Here is an 11,558-nt window from a genome sequence, read left to right on the forward strand (position 1 = left end):
ATTGACTCACGCTAGATCGGGCCGTGCCCGGACCCAGGCGTCTGACATGTCATTTTGTATGTAATCGGTAATCACGTGGTGCTTTTCATAGAAAACGAAGCTCCGGAAGCAACGTGAGTGCTCCTTAACCCGGGTAAACCTGGAGTTACCATGGTTACCAGTACAATTTGACACTGGGTTAACGTTTTCACCGCTTAACTCCGGGTTCGTGGGATGGTGCAAGTGGCCCTTAATAAAAAGTTTTTTTTTAAATCTCTATACAGCCAGCAGCATCAATTAGTAGCGGGTGAAACAACGCGCCAAAAGTATCTGCCAACCTGAAATACTTTTCCAAGTACAGCTGTATTTATAGGTACAGTCGCCATCAGATATATCGGAGCGGCTAAGGTGTTCACAATATCTGAACACGCACTCTAACGCCTTGACAATAGAGGTGTGTTCAGGTATTTGTGAGCGCCTTGGCCGCCCCGATATATCTGCGATGTTGACTGTGTAATATTTTTTTTCCAGAGCTTTCATGCACTCGCGGAAAAGGCTTTCATTTTGTAGGTCAGCCTGGACTGATCAGAATTTCAAACATCGAAAATATTGGCACAAATAATAGACTCAACCAGAACATAAACTTGCAGGCGGCATCAATAGTCCTTACCGGACCCTACGATGGCATCATAATGAACACCTAGAAATGCGGCGCACCGTACCACTGTTGTGAATACGCAGAGACGAGTGAACGAGATATCCTACTGTTATTTCTCATTGGAGGATTATTTATCGTACAAATACTTGCTAGGTAGGGCGCTAGAAATCCTGGCAGTGTTGCCATCATATATTATGTCACTATTATTTTAATCGAGGAGACACTGTAGATAATAAACTTGCAACTTCAATGGTGATAAGTTAAAATTGCTGATGACTATCCTGTGCAGATCAACAAGCATTCGTTGTGTCATCTTAAAGGATGACTCACGTTAGACCTGGCCGTGCCCGGGCCGAGGCGTCCGACATGTAATTTTCTATGATCAGTGATCACGTGGTGCTTATATAAAACGAAGCGCTGGAAGCTCCGTCCCGGCCCCTCTACGATAAAACGTCTCATCTTCAGAAGCTCAGAAGCGGTATCATGGTCGCATTTTTATCACCTGTCATGCCATGCGTCACTTTCACACTTACATATTTTTTAGAACGTGACAGGCATGGTGACAAATGATAAAGAACCGACCATCTTAGCCCTACAGGACGATTAACCCCACCCCTTTGACATTTTTTGAACTAGCGGACCAACCCGCGAAAAAATACCGTTTCTAATGTGGATGTTCTTTAAGGAATGGCTAAAATGCCCAACATATTGTTGCTATTCGAATTTGGTCCCACAGTGAAGGATGCCCAGTAAACATGGCATACATGTTCTCTCAATAAAATTGGATAACGTGTCAAAGACAGACGACCGGTCTGGCCTAGTGGGTAGTGACCCTGCCTATGAAGCCGATGGTCCCGGGTTCGAATCCTGGTAAGGGCATTTATTTGTATGATGATACAGATATTTGTTCCTGAGTCATGGTTGTTTTCTCTATATATTTAAGTATTTATATATTATATATATCGTTGTCTGAGTACCCACAACACAAGCCTTCTTGAGCTTACCGTGGGGCTTAGTCAATTTGTGTAAGAATGTCCCTATAATATAAAAAAAAAAAAAAAAAAAAAGACATTCTGTCAACAGTTTATGGTGAAATAAAATGCATTTATCAACCTTCCTTAAATAAAGATAGTAAGTAGATAAGTACCTAATCTTTTTTATAACTGAAAACGCCTTATGTTTTAAAGTCTTCGCCAAAGAATAAAAAACATATACGCAGACATTTTCTTATAGAAAACAGGTAATTCAGTCTATTGTTACACCTGCGGCACTTGTACTATTTGTCATGGTCGAGATGGGCATCGAACCTGTGACCGGTCGGGGTCGCCCGACGGTCATTGTCTTTGCTACGATGTGGCGATTGGTGGCAATAGTTTTGTTTAAGTAAGTACAGAGAGTAGGTAGGTTATTTTAATAGTTGTCTAATAGTTGTTGTGCTAAGCGGGCGTGGTGTTCAAAATTACCTTGACACGCTTTTATTCTCTTAAAAATAAAGTAAGTTCATTTTGAACACCTCGCCCGCTTAGTAACTTCTGCTGCTGGCTGTACACTAACCTATGCAATAGCGATTCGCGTACAAATATCTGCCCCTGCGCAATCAGCAGCTATCGATAATCTGCGCGGTGATCGCTCAAATCGGCATCGTCACCGCGCAGGCATATCACGATGCAGTGATTCCATGCAATTGTGCATGTGCAAGTGCAGTCAAGTGCAGTAGCGGGTTTTGCGTAAGTGGCGGTCGCTTACGTATTTGAAGAACTTTACTTTATACTACAAGGTAACGAAAAAACTCAGTTCCTTTGTAAGCAGAATTGTTAGTGTTTTGAAGGTTATTGATTAAGTAATTCAAAGTTTGAAACCAGAAATGGCAAAAGACATATAGAAAAACCTGCATGCCAACGTAGAGTAAATATGCGCCTATTCAAACTTTTTTTTCTTTTTTAATCTAAAGAAGAAGTCAAATTTGAAGTAAGTAGTCAAATTTGACTTCTTCCTACTTAAAATTCTTCAAAACACCTCTAAAGAAGTCATCTTTAGAGATGTTTTAGTGGGAAATCTCGAAAATATGATGTATTATTTAATTTCCGGAATTCTTTAGTCACCAACTATTAAGATTTTAGTCTGGAATTTAGTGTATAGGAAGTAAATAGGTATACCTACTTATCATGGTTCTTGAAGGCACTTAGTAGCAGAAGCCGCGTCAGAGCATCTCCGTATCAGATTATGTGTCTCGAACTTGTATGGCGGCGACCGAGCCAGATAGCATTGTTTAGAACAATTAAATAGTTTTCATACTTAGGTACCAGACCGGTAAGAATATTTGAAGTTTTCAAGGGCCATTAGTAGAACTAGTTCAAGAATAGATCTTTGACAATGTAAGGTTTTTCTAATACTTTCATGGATTGTACGAGTATAGTTAACGAAATATAATTTGCACCGATTCGACATGAGGTCAGGACAGGTGGGGTAACGGAAACATAGTTTATTTTTCTCGGGGTAAGAGAAACACTATGGGAAAAGTCCTTCTACGTAAATATTTTTAAGTTAATTCTATTTATGAATTACCGTTATTTTTAGTATTATCATTTACTTTAGTTTTTAATAATTTAATTTTTAAAAATATCTTAAGCGTGCGTATTTTACGTACCTACCTATTCTGCTCAATACGATTAATTGTTTTGTATGACTACTTACACTCAGAGAAGTAGCGAGTTTTGAAAATAGGTCTGAATTGAAACATATTGCGCGAAAATACACAAGAAAGATCATGAGTCTTCAAATGTTACTTACGGATGTTATGTGAAGTGGTACACAAGTTATTTTAGGTTGTTAAGTGCCAGATATATTCAATAGCTGCTAAAAGTTACTGACTGCATAAAGGTAGAATTCCTAATCGTTTCTCAATTAAGTTGAACACACACTACTCCAAAGCCCAGTTGAGCCAACTTGCTAACTAAGACCAGTCTAGATAATTCAATAAGTCAGTCCTCGCGTGGCACTGGCTTGAGAACTGTAATCCCTCTCGGGAAGTTCCATCGCACTGCTATCTGTGGTGTCATGTCTGGAGATACGAAGTTATGAACAGATGTTTGTTACAAGTAAACTTAAAACCTGACTGTTAGGTATGTAGGTTCGCAATTGTGTCAATTCATATCAATATTATATACTCCTCAATTTAGTACACTATGTATTTGGAGCATTCCACGGACTGTCCCGTACAAATGCATTTTATTTCCTGTGTTGCGACTTTTTTTCCGCATTTAAAGCAGACGATTATTTTTCTGACCATTTGTCACAGAAAAGGAAACTCTTATATGTACCTGCAAATCTTCAGAAAATTCGCGTTTGTACGGGACAAACGGTAGACAATTTCATGGAATGTTCCATTTACCTACACCAAATAAAAGGCAAATAAGCATTCATCCCGTCTGATGGTAATAATCAATCACCTATTGACGCCTGCAACTCCAGGTGTGTGATACTTATATTTAAGCTCCTGGGGGCCGATTTTGAATTTCGACCGCTCGATTTCGTGTATTTCGTTCAATAATATCTCCAGTACCCGGCGTCTAAATTCTACTAATATAATTGAAAACGAGTGGTCAATACCACTCGATTCCCAATTTATATCGCTTGTATGTAAAAAATTAGCATTTCGCTGTTTTCCAAAGATTTTCGAGTGACGGAATCGAGCGCTCGAAATTCAATAATCGGTTCCAGTGCGAAAACTATGCGTAAATATGCAAGTCAAGATACAGATTTACCTAATATGCGTTTTTATTTGAGTACCTATAAATAAATAGTATAGCGTAGTAGAAAAAACGTTCAAATGGTTCAAACGTTAAACCACCCAACTATTGTCCAAAATTAACTTGAATAGACGAATATCTTCGTTCAGGTGTGATCAATACTTAAGGCATACGGAAAATTCCTGGACTGGCCACTTAGAAAAAATAAGTCTTCTCATATATCAGAATCCAGAAACTTTCAGTATGGCAGTATTCGAAAGCCATGGTTGTAGGGCCAAATCTATACATATAATAAAGCTGAAGACGGTCGAAAGTCTGTACATGGAAGATATTTGAAAAAAAGTTGGCCGGGGATACTTAGAATCGATAACAGAACACGTTCCAAAAGTTTTTAGAATTTTTGTCTGTTTGTCTGTTTATCTGTTTATCTGTTTATCTGTTTGTCTGTTTATTTGAACGCGCATCACGTGAAAACGGCTGAACGGATTTTGATGAAAACTTTACTAATCTGTCGAGAAAATCCCCGGCCAGGTTATAGGCTATAAAAATTCAACCCCTAAAAGGGGGGGTAGCCACAAAACTCGATTGACTTAAGTTTGCCCCTGAATCTTATGGCGCTACTTAGGAAAGAGGGGCAAACTTTTTTCAAATATGTGCTACCACTATTGAGTACCCTGGTAAACTAACAAATGGCGCTGAATTGAATATGTTGTGACATGAATAAGCCACCGAGGAAAGATTTTGCCAAATTAAAACTAAGTTTAGAACAGGGGCTACGGATATCAACAAAAATAATTGAATAATTATGTTGATTTAATAAATTAATAATACAACAAAATTAAACGACAGTAAATTAATTGCCCCTCATTGCACAGTCTTTTGGGGAACTGAGTAAACATTAATTAATAAAGAAAACTAAAAATGATCTATATACATATAATAAAGCTGAAGACGGTCGAAAGTCTGTACATGGAAGATATTTGAAAAAAAGTTGGCCGGGGATACTTAGAATCGATAACAGAACACGTTCCAAAAGTTTTTAGAATTTTTGTCTGTTTGTCTGTTTATCTGTTTATCTGTTTGTCTGTTTATTTGAACGCGCATCACGTGAAAACGGCTGAACGGATTTTGATGAAAACTTTACTAATCTGTCGAGAAAATCCCCGGCCAGGTTATAGGCTATAAAAATTCAACCCCTAAAAGGGGGGGTAGCCACAAAACTCGATTGACTTAAGTTTGCCCCTGAATCTTATGGCGCTACTTAGGAAAGAGGGGCAAACTTTTTTCAAATATGTGCTACCACTATTGAGTACCCTGGTAAACTAACAAATGGCGCTGAATTGAATATGTTGTGACATGAATAAGCCACCGAGGAAAGATTTTGCCAAATTAAAACTAAGTTTAGAACAGGGGCTACGGATATCAACAAAAATAATTGAATAATTATGTTGATTTAATAAATTAATAATACAACAAAATTAAACGACAGTAAATTAATTGCCCCTCATTGCACAGTCTTTTGGGGAACTGAGTAAACATTAATTAATAAAGAAAACTAAAAATGAGTTTACATAGTTACATAGTGGTAAAATAAACACACATAATTATCAACACGCGTATAATTGCATAATTATTTAAAATTATTAATTTTCTCCATCATCGTAATTATATCGCACCCATATTAAATCCATATTCATACAAGGTGGGTACTTTGAAAAAAAAAATATTGACGTCTGTCATTTGCAGTGCCGGATCAACCCTTTTAGGCAAAATAAGCACTTGCTTAGGGACCACGTCTAGGGGACACCAAAACCGTAGGCAAAAAAAAGCGCAGGCTGCATCAGCATTGCAGTCGTCGTGGAGTAGGTACCTACATGAAACTTTTATACGTGTAAAAGTACCCATCTAATAACGTCCCATCCCTTCTCTGTATGAAATCCTGGATTCGCGCCTGGTTGGGACTAAAAGTAAAAATGTACAACTGTCTATCAAACTGCGTTTTTTATATCGAAATATTTTCGCGCTCGCTTCGCTCGCGTTTACAATAACATTATGAGATATCATAAAAGTGACATTCGGGTGGCGACTGCATTAGCATTACTATGTTGCAACGTTACTGCTGCAGTACTGTCAATTTTCGTGATAAAATGATGTGACTGATTTCCATACTAAAAGTAGAAATGTACAACTGTCTATCAAATTGCGTTTTCATATCGAAAAATTTTCGCGCTCGCTTCGCTCGCGTTTTCAATAACTTTCTAACATGCCATATGATACCAAGCTCGAGGTGGTCGGTAAATAGACGCAGCAGCATTACTCTGTTGCAACGTTACTGCTGCAGTACTGTCAATTTTCGTGATAAAATGATGTGACTGATTTCCATAATAAAAGTAGAAATGTACAACTGTCTATCAAATTGCGTTTTTATATCGAAAAATTTTCGCGCTCGCTTCGTTCGCTTTTTTAATAACTTTCTAAGATATGGCGACTGCAGCAGCACAACTCTGTTGCAACGTTACTGCTGCAACACTGACAATTTTCGTGATAAAATGTTGTGACTGATTTCCATACTAAAAGTAAAAATGTACAACTGTCTATCAAATTTCGTTTTTATATCGAAAAATTTTCGCGCTCGCTTCACTCGCGTTTTCAATAACTTTCTAAGGTATGGCGACTGCAGCAGCAATACTCTGTTGCAACGTTACTGCTGCAGCACTGTCAATTTTTGTGATAAAATTATGTGCACTTATTTCCATACTAAAAGTAAAAATGTACAACTGTCTATCAAATTGCGTTTTTATATCGAAAAATTTTCGCGCTCGCTTCACTCGCGTTTTCAATAACTTTCTAAGGTATGGCGACTGCAGCAGCAATACTCTGTTGCAACGTTACTGCTGCAGCACTGTCAATTTTTGTGATAAAATTATGTGCACTTATTTCCATACTAAAAGTAAAAATGTACAACTGTCTATCAAATTGCGTTTTTATATCGAAAATTTTTCGCGCTCGCTTCGCTCGCGTTTTCAATAACTTTCTAAGGTATGGCGACTACAGCAGCATTACTCTGTTGCAACGTTACTGCTGCAGCACTGACAATTTTCGTTATAAAATGATGTTACTAATTTCCATACTAAAAGTAAAAATGTACAACTGTCTATCAAATTGCGTTTTTATATCGAAAAATGTTCGCGCTCGCTTCGCTAGCGTTTTCAATCACTTTCTAAGGTATGGCGACTGCAGCAGCATTACTCTGTTGCAACGTTACTGCTGCAGCACTGTCAATTTTCGTGATAAAATGATGTGACTAATTTCCATTCTCAGCTGTACTGCGGCAATGAACGTCACTCAACTAACCAAAAAATTCAATGTAATCTCGATGACCCTAGGGAGAGGGGGCACCATGGTCTATAAATGCTTAGGGCATCAAAACGGCACTGGTCGTTTGCGGAGTCAAACGATTTGGGACTCGCATTTAATACGCATTACCATGCCTTCCAGAAAAAAATCTAATCATTCGCGAAAGTCTCGCAACGCATTGAGGTTACAGGGGGTACGTGGTCTTCCTTAGGAGTCTGAAGAAGACCACGGTGAGTGGCGCTCTAGCCAGGCAGGCCGCTTCGCTTTCGCTCACGCGCGTATACCTTACTGTATTGTCCGATATACATCTACTACTCTGTCGTTTAAATCACGTGTAAAATTTGAATAAGGGCGAAAAAAACTATTGATTTTGGAGTGTAGTTTTATTTAGTGGTACCTAATTGTAAAATATTTTATCTGGACTGCAGTCCTCTAGCATATCCATCTGTCAACTTTACTTCAAGTTCCGCCTCCAGTGGAGAGGGAGAGAAATTAGGATTAGAAATTAGCCGCTTACTGACACTGACCGAATTCCACGCGGGCGGAGCCGCGGGCACAGCTAGTAATTTATATAAATGGAAGAAAACACCCAGACAAAACCAAACTGAACATTGGTAATATTAATTACGTTTTGAAATTTGTAGTTAGTTAGTTTGTCGTATAGTTGTAGTCTGTGTTTGGCTTAGTTTAGCTTAGTATGCATTACGAAAATCTACACTACAAGTAGCTCAAAGGAAATTGCTTACCCACTCATCCAAATAAATATTTACCTTCATCACCTTACATCACTTATAATGCGTGCCAATGAATATACAAATAGTTTCATAAATAAGTGAGCACGATAATGCAGGAGGAATCCAGTGGAATGCCTCGTGATTGTGAGGTGTAGATGCGAAAGTAGGAGATAGGTGCATGAGTGTGAGGCAAGGTCAATGCGGCCAATTCCGTCATACGGAAAATTCCGTCAACAAGCGTTTTTTTCTAAGACAGGAAGTACACAATTGGTAATTTCCTCGACAAAGCAGCGATTTCCCAAAAAGCAAGTTAACGCTTGTTGACGGAGTTTCCCGTATAACGGAATTGGCCGCATTGACCTTACTCAGTAGCAAAAGTTCTTGCATCTTTTAAACGATTCCAACTATACTCTGTATCTTTAGGTACCTATTTAAATAAAAGTAAACAAAATCTAAGCTTAAGGAGCCATTTGCGGGTACACGATCAAATAATGTAGGTTAAAGTCAGGTCGTTCAGTGACTTTGTATTTCCAGGCGGTTTTGTATTTGGTTGGTTTATTTTATAAAATTGTTGATGTTATTATTTTTCCTTGTATGTAAATTCAATGATGACGTGTAAAAGTGCCCTTGTGGCCTATTTGCTGAATAAATGTTGATGTTTGATGTTTGATGTTTGAACCAATAAATGTTATAACTATCCGAAAATGTACAAATTTGTTTGTTTACTTTTATTTAAATACCTAAAGATACAGACTAATAGATCTGAATCATTTCGTGTTCCAAACCACTTTCGTGGACACATTTTAATAACACTTGCAGATTTTATGTTTAAATGTAGGTATAATTATTATGAACGTGACTTTTTTCCTTAACCGCCTCATAGTATACAATTATATACCGTCGGGTGACAAGCGCGTTGCTGGACTTTAAGATGAGAGAACGCTTTTTCTTGAAGGTTTTAACGTCATATCGGCCCGGAAATACCAAGGAACGACAGTTCATTGGCACTGAATTTTACTGGTAGATTTACTTCCTAATTCACGTACTATGTCTAAACTGCATCCAGTTCAGACATACGTGTAGTACTTACCTATACTCTGTATCTTTAGGTATTTAAATAAAAGTAAACAAACAAATTTGTACATTTTCGGATAGTTATAACATTTATTGGTTAACCAACCAAATACAAAGTCGTCTGGATCAGTCACTGAACGACCTGACTTTAACCTACATTATTTGATCATGTAATGTTTTCATCTACCCTCAACTGGCTTAAGTAGCCATTTGTGGGTAGATTTTGTTTACTTTTATTTAAATACCTAAAGATACAGAGTATAGTGATACGTTTAGTTTACTCATTAATAAGATTATAGGTGTTAAAAAAATACAACGAACTGTCGCCTCTACACTCCAACATAGATAGTCTATCCACGATATATGCTTGCGCCGGCGCATGACTAATGCTTCAGAGCCCGGTTTTATTTACAACTATAACTGTAACACACGCTGATAAATGCCTACACTGACAGCTACATTAAAGTATACACGTTAATGGATAAGCATGCCCATTTACATAGTTTTGTTTTGTGAGTTGTAGTTTAGTGATTTTGCTGTAGAGGATTAGAAATTTTACCATGAATACGAATAAGTAGCTAGAAATAAAAAGTATTGCAATGAGTTTAATGACAGCGACATGGTGGAGGCGGATCTGCGCGAACTTCGAGTCAGCAATTGGCGAGGGGTCGCACAGGACCGAGAAAAGTGACGCTGTCTTGTGTCGGAGGGCAAGAGATTTTGGGTCGCTGACTGAGCCAGCGGAGTAAGTGAGTAAGTAATGAGTTTTAATGGTTTGAATATAAATAGGTCATTTACTGAAATTAGTTTGGCGTCTAGGTGAGACGTTGGCGCCTAATTATCAGATTGAACCCATATATCCACAAAGAGGGGCATATTTTTTTCTAATGAACTGTTTGATGAAGAGGTAACAGACAGATAGACTTACTTCCGCATTTTAAATATTGGTAGGAATTAGATATTATGAAGCGCTGGTGGCCTAGCGGTAGAGCGTGCGACTTTCAATTCGGAGGTCGCGGGTTCAAACCCCGGCTCGTATCAATGAGTTTTTCGGAACTTATGTACGAAATATCATTTGATATTTGCCGGTTGCTTTTCGGTGAAGGAAAACATCGTGAGGAAACCGGACTAATCCCAACAAGGCCTAGTTTCCAAAGGGGTTGGAAGGTCAGATGGCAGTCCCTTTCGTAAAAATTAGTACCTACGTCAAATCATGGGATTAGTTGTCAAGCGGACCCCAGGCTCCCATGAGCCGTGGCAAAAATGCCGGGATAACGCGAGGAAGAAGAAGTTAGGAATTAGATATATCCTTTTCAATGCACGGAAGTGTAGTGTATAATGTACTGGGGCTCCTACCGCGAGTGATCAGCGCGCACGCGCCGCGCCGCAATCACGGGAAAGCCCATAAAAAACTGATTAGGAGCGCTCATGTGTGGATTATTTTATCGTTTCTGTGAGACAGCATAGGCAATGAGCATTCCTCTGATCCTGCAAGAGTCTATCTATATATGTATCCAATGTAAATTCATAAAATAAGGCGAAAGAGTCAAAATCTTTAAATTGGAGACATTTGACTACTTCGGAAGATATTAGAAAATATGAGGATAAATAAATAAAATAAATAAATAAATATTATAGGACATTTTTACACAAATTGACAATTACAGATTATTGATTGATTGAAATTACAATCTCGGAATTTATTCGCGCTAGCTTTTATTTTGGTAATAATGATCCTTAAAATAATGATTCATAGTTTGGAAGGTTATCAGGAGGTGTGAGTGTGACTGTAGCTAACTATTGCAATTGTAAAGAATAGCATTTCATTTGATTTATAAGCTTACGTTAGGTACAGTCACCTGCAATAATATGTTACACAACAAAGGCCGCAAATATATCTGACACGATCTTATTTGTAGAGCCATAAGAGCGTGTCACATATTTTTGCGGCCTTCGAAGAGTAACATATTATTGCAGGTGACTGTACACGAAACATATTACTTACTT

Source organism: Cydia splendana, chromosome 15, assembly GCF_910591565.1.
Source record: "Cydia splendana chromosome 15, ilCydSple1.2, whole genome shotgun sequence".
Lineage (NCBI taxonomy): Eukaryota > Metazoa > Arthropoda > Insecta > Lepidoptera > Tortricidae > Cydia > Cydia splendana.